General features: G+C 39.9%; 1 long non-coding RNA gene across 1 annotated transcript; it reads right to left on the bottom strand.

The window, feature by feature from the left end:
* Positions 1 to 5770: 5770 nt before the first annotated feature.
* LOC141628464 (uncharacterized) lies at positions 5771 to 6289 on the bottom strand. The gene is made up of 2 exons (XR_012537136.1): positions 6183 to 6289; positions 5771 to 6100 (listed from the first exon to the last, which is right to left on the bottom strand). It is a non-coding gene; the product is annotated as an uncharacterized LOC141628464 (long non-coding RNA).
* Between the last annotated feature and the right edge of the window lie 311 nt (positions 6290 to 6600).

The raw sequence follows: 6600 nt of genomic DNA on the forward strand, positions 1-6600 counted from the left end.
CATCCCCTCGGAGACATCGACGACCTCCACACGCTCCTTCTGGACCGTTGGGGTTGAAGAGGGAGCTGGGATCGACAACGTCGCAGACCTGGACCTTGCCTTTGATGTTCTCTTCGGCACACCCCCGAGAACCCGTGCTTGAGCCGCCGCCTGATCCAGCGCCTTCAGCTGCTTGTCCATAAGTTCGTTGGGAGCCAACCTACGATCACGCGTGTCAGCCTGAGGGTGCTTCTCAACGACGTTCCCGTCCTTATCAAGCCCCAACCTCTTCAAGGTCTCCTCAGACAGATCTTGGCCAAACCGGTCTGCAAGAAACCAAACAAGAGTTACATAAAAGAAGTAAAACAAAGCTCTAAAAACAGGAGCGTAATAGGCAAAAAGATGGGCCTCACACCGACCCTACTCACCCTGGTTGAGGGCCGGTATGAGGCCGACGCGGCAAAGCAGCTCATCCTGAAGAATAATCTGAGTCGGGGGCACCCATCCCTTCTTCATCAAACATTTGCATCGCCCGCTCCTCGTCATCACTAAGAGCAACCCTGCTGGCATCCATCTTGTGCTTACTCTGGGAGACCCATTTTTCACGCTCCCTTTTACTCTCGCACCGTAAGTTGACTTGGTGCTGGAAGGACCGAGGCAACGGATAGTCATCCGGCACTTTGACATACACCCACCGCCCCTTCCAGTCCTTGCAAGAAGAAAGCTTATCAACGGAGAGGACGCCCGGCTCCATCTGCACGCTGTACCACCCCACCTTACCGGGGGTCGATGCCCGAAGATGATGAAGCCGGCGGAATAAATTAACTGTAGGTACCTCCCCCTTGAAAAGACAGAGCCATACGAAGCCAACTATCGTCCTAACAGCCAACGGATGCAGCTGAGCCACGGCAACGTTCATAGCTTTGACGATGGCCGCGACGTATTTATTCAAAGGAAACCGGAGGCCATACTCCAGATGCCTGATATATACGCCGATATGCCCCGGAGGAGGGCAACAGACCGCCTGACCCTTCCAGGGATAACAATTTTGTACCCCTCACCGAAGTAGAAATGACCCTCGAATAGAGTTCCACCGAACAATGGCGAATTTATTGGTCCAGCACGGTCGGGACCAGTCGCGCACGCCTCGCCGTGGTCCAGGATATGCGGCCTCTCCTCACTAGGAGGAATCCCTTCCTCACAGCCATCATCAACATCATCATCCTCCCCACCCTCCGGAGCTTTTGGATCGACTTCAGGAGACGGAGACCTAGGGCCCCCAAACCTTATCGGGATGGCGTTTAGTATCTCCTCCTCATCAAGACGCGACGGGGAACCCCCCGGCGCAGGCTTACTAGGTCCAGCACCAGCAGAAGACATATTACAACAAAACTTACGAGTTAAAGAGAGAATTTATTTGTTTACCTTGAAGAAAACTGCCACGCCGGAGTAATGATTCTGAAAGCTAGAAAGAGGTTTCGTCACAAGGGCTAGAAAGAAGAAAATTTTTGAGGAAATGAAATTGGTGGCCAATTTCAGGGACTAAGTACCCTATTTATAGAGGAAAGCCCATGAAGAGGGACCAATCAGGGCACAGCCCATGAAACGTCAGCCAATCAACAAACAGACACGTGTCGAACATGCAACCACGGAATGTCAATCGTTGCAACAGTTGAATGTCAATCAATGCAACAGTGACCAAGCGTCTCCAACACGCCCCTTCATGTCTCTCTGCCTGCTCATCTTCCTCAACAAATTCCTAAGTATCTGTCTCTCCGCCGGCCACATGATCAACCAAGCCAGAAAGCACCGGCCAGGGGGTAATCAGAAACAACCGGCACTCTCAACCCTGGTCTCAGCCAGCGTCATTGCCTTTTCCACATCGGATGTCCATTGCACAACCATGTGGAGGGGGGATATGGTACGGCCTAAGCAGAGCCACGCCGAGGTAGAAGAAGCCGGGGCAGAAAATTTTGAATTACGCAGAATATACGCTCAACGTACATCGGAGCCCATACCACGGCATAGACTACGCTGGGGGCAAATTGATGGGGCATATTCTGCACCCGCTGACCAGTCAACATATTGAGCAAGGTCAAAGATATCCACAGCAAGTCAACGGCTTAGGCGGCCCTAAGCAAGACGAGGCACAGTCGGCTGTCAAATGGGTCCCGGCCGGGGCAACCAGCCAGCCGGGGCACGCATCCGCGAACTCATATCCAAGACCCCTCGGCGGTGAGCCAACAGGGCCCGTCGGCCTGCCATGGGTCCCTCGGCCGAGGGTAGATCAGTCTTTCCACCCGCTAGCCACTTGGCCACTTGGCCACTACGTGACAAAAGGTGAAAGTCTATAAATACTCCTCTACTCTCATTGAGTAAAGGATCCACAATTTAACCTAAGAATCACTATTCATCTGGTAATATCTTCCTTATCTCTCTACAATACGCACTTTGCTAAGTAACAACAACTTACCTCTCTAAGTTACTGACTTGAGCGTCGGAGTGAGTTCGCTCGGCCCAAAGCCGAGCCCTCAGTTTGTTCATCGTTTCAGGAGACCGCAAGGAGGATTCAACTAAGGACGTCATTCTACAAGCACGGGTGGTGACAAATAACTGCTCTGGAATTACACCCGGAACAATAAACAATATAGTAGAGGTAGATCAAAAAAATTCGTAGAAAATAGATTACTCCGTAAGAGAGTTTTTTTTTTTATAAATTGAAAATATATACACTTTAAAATAAATGAAAGCAAATATAAAAAGAACTAAATATAACATAACCAGTATAATACAAGTAGATTTGAAAAAGTTCCTGTTCCAAATCGAAAAAATATAAACTTTAAAATAAATGCGAAAAAATATAAAAAGGAGGAACTATAAGTTTCGGATCATACTTACATGAAGTTCTTCTGATTATTCACTTTAATTAGCTTTAATGTTAAAAGTCAAATCCTTTAAATTTGCATGAGATGAGCATATTGAAAAATACTTAAAAAACAAAAATAATTAAAGACAACAATATTTAAATAACTTTTTAAAAAAAGGTCTGAAAGACATCATAATTATTAATAATAATTGAAGAATAGTGAAAAAAACGAAAAAAAAAGGAAAAACAGTGAAATACTGTACAAAAAAAAAAAACAATACTACGTGGAAGAAAAAAAATCAATTTTAAAAATATCAATAGTCGAAAATACATAAAGATCAATCTTTTTGTATCATACATATAATTTCGATAATTGACTGCAAATGTCGTTATATGAGATGTGAAGTAAATTTTGAGGGCAGATTTGACGCCATAAATTTTTCAATCGGAACTTGAAGGGATTAGAGAGAGGCCTCCAAGTGAGAATGAGGGTATAAGATGAAATTGAGAGTAGAAGGTTTTTCATTTTTATTTAATATTTGAAGGGAGTTCGAGAGATGATGGAGGTGACGGTGGTAGTGAGCCAGGGAGATATTAGACTATTGAACTATGAGAGAGTCTAAGGAGGAGCTAGGGTTAACTTTAACATCATTGTGTGGAATTTATATGATGGGTTATTAGATAAAATTGGGTTTCGATGAAAGCAAATGGATTGAATTTGCCCCTATTAAAAAAAAGAGTTTAAAACAATACGTGGGGTATATCATATATGTGGTCTTTAAATCGGGTTATATGAAAATGAGTTGGGTAAAAGTTTTATATATATACATATGGAGTAGGTCTTGTGTAAGGAAGTTTTACACTAATGTAATTGTAAAACCGGATGTAAATACAAACTTATTAGTGAGTAAAGGCGGTTTGATCATTTAATTTGTTGATAACATTAACAATTCTAAACTTAGAGGGGAGCTGTTGTTGGGGAACCTAATCGATAATTATAGAAAAGCTTAAGTGCCCCAAATTATATTAGTAACGGCCAACTATCAACTAATTAGATATATACTACGTATATACTCTCATGCTTTGGAAAAACACATTTTGAAAAAAAATACTACTCACATATACAACTTACATGCATTGTCCCCGAGCTCCAACCAGAGTGATATCCCTGTGATAGTGGTTCGAAGCAGCGCCTGATAGATTAAATCGATTATTTTAATTACATTAATGATGAAAACCATTGTCGTAGATGAAAACTGTTTTTTCTTTAAATTATACGTACGTTATATGTAGGTTAGTTACGTTAATGATGAAAAACCGTATTATGTCATCAGAATGAAGACAGTTACTGAAATTATGAAATCATATTACGTCAAATCTTGAATTATGGGCTTATTTATAATGTTACGGCATTGCACATTTAATAACACTCATTTATATGATCATGTATCTATAATAACACCTGTTATTACGATCCGTGCATTTTTTGCACGGGTTTAAAACTAGTGTGGTATAAAGGAAGTATAAAATAGTAGACATTCGATTCATTCCGGAAGATACCATCATAAAATACACAATCTAATACTACTTCGTAACATTATATACTAAATCCACGATTTTGCTATTTTTCTACTTTTGTTTTTATATTTAAAGCAGTCGTAATCGACAATCGACAATCGACTCTATTTGTTTTCTTTTGTGAGCCGTTGTTAAAATACTAAAGTTGATTAAACACTTTTATATTCTAAAGTCATCACGCATTGCAAATGATAATATAAATATGTAATAGTCCAATTGTTAAGTTTATTGGTTGGTTAGGTGATTACTCATTTGGTTGGTTAATCGTTGCTAACAGAACGGGTCTTTTTGGGACAAAACCATTTGCCATGTCCAGATATTAAAATCCGACACCTTCTTATCCTGTAATTTGCGCGAGTCTTTAAGATACTGAAAAATGAGAGGGGATCCTCTCCATTTCCTATTCTCTCAATTTCCTTCCATTTCCTCTAATAGAACAATATTTAATCATTATCCACTTTCAACCTTTTCATTCAACTGACCGTTAGATCGTTTTGAGACAGAATCTAGACCATTAATAGGAAATGGAAGAAAATGGAAAGAGGAATAAATGGAGAGAAACTCAATTGCTGAAAAATGTTCTATACTTCATAGATCTGTGATGAACAAACGTCCAAAAAAGTTCTTTAATTAGTGTCATAATCATCTAAGATTCATTTAAGTAGAAGACACAAACTGGTGTATGTGTCACTAACTCAGTGGACAGAAAACTAGAAGACACAAACTGCTTATCAACCGCTGAAAACTGACAAACTAACAACACCATTGAAATTGCAACCAACTCTTTCACAAGTTTGCTTAAGCAATGTTTTGCATTCATTCATACATTGACTTAAAAATTGATAAAACATTGATTACATTTCTGAATTTAAGTTCATATCGATATGACACCTTTACGAGTATTTACCATTTGTATTCAATTTACTCTTAAAATGATTTAGGTTGACCATGTTTAACTCAATAAAAAATGACTTGAGGCCGATTAGCATTTCAGGCCATTTGTCTATTTATCTAACTATAAAATGATCCGATAATGAAAAAATCTATAGCCGTTACCTTTTACCAAATGCATTAGTAGACCATGGGCATGGGCATAGGCATGATCTGCAAACTACGTCAATTGATGAAGAAACGTATATACTATCCACATCTGAGTGTCACACGTGGACAAAAGAGTAAAAAGTTTACCATTTTATGAACTAAGAGCTACTCCATCTAGGTGTAGAGCAAGCCTGTTTGCATGATTTAACAATTGACATGCCTACAGGCCAGCGCGATCCGACAACTACGATATCAAAATAAAACAATGTAGGATGAAACTATTCAAGCTATATAGAAAACTAAACATGTCTCAACATATTTTATTGAAAATTGCTAAAATGTGTAAACACAAAAGTAAAACTATAAGGAGTTATATATGTACCAAAAAGAAAAAAAAAGGCATGCATGCATAACTTTATGGATATGTACAAGGTTGGAATCGGAATCGAAATCGAAATCATCCTCTCTCATTTACTTGTTCAGGAGGTGGACATAAGAGCTTTGATTGTGTAAATGGCAAATTAGGCAATGTTGCTGGAGATTTGTGTGATTCCACCAAAATTGACCATAATACATGCACATCTTCATATTGGCAAGATTTAACATCTTCATACAAAATGTAAATCCCTCTACTACCTGTTAAAAAACACGACGACATTAGTTAGAAAATGATCGAGGAAAATCGATATTGGAAAGACGGGTTTTATAGAGAACTTACGTTTGTTTCGAGGTGAATTGAGACGGAGGAAGAGTTTTTTGAATGGAGAGAAGAGGGATTGTAGCCACCCCATTAGAGAGAAAGAATGGGTGTGTGCTACATTTTTTGGTGAGGGAGTTTACATGAAGTAATTGTAGAGGAATGAGAACAGGGGTTGCTTAGGAAAGGGTCAAGTACATTACTCTTTTTATCCTCAAATTCTTTTAGTCTTTATTTATATGTGTCCCCATTTCTGGTTATCCAAAGATGTAAAAAAGGAAAAGTGGAGATATCTTTGTGTTGAAAACAATTGGCTCAATCGGGATAAAGCCAATTGAGTTAAAGCGGTTTAGGTTATATCAGGTTTGTGTTCTGTACAGTCATTATCATCCTTCATATTGGGTTTGTTTGTTATCTAATCATCACTGTCTAAGGTCAT

This window comes from Silene latifolia, chromosome 2 (genome assembly GCF_048544455.1).
Source record: "Silene latifolia isolate original U9 population chromosome 2, ASM4854445v1, whole genome shotgun sequence".
NCBI lineage: Eukaryota > Viridiplantae > Streptophyta > Magnoliopsida > Caryophyllales > Caryophyllaceae > Silene > Silene latifolia.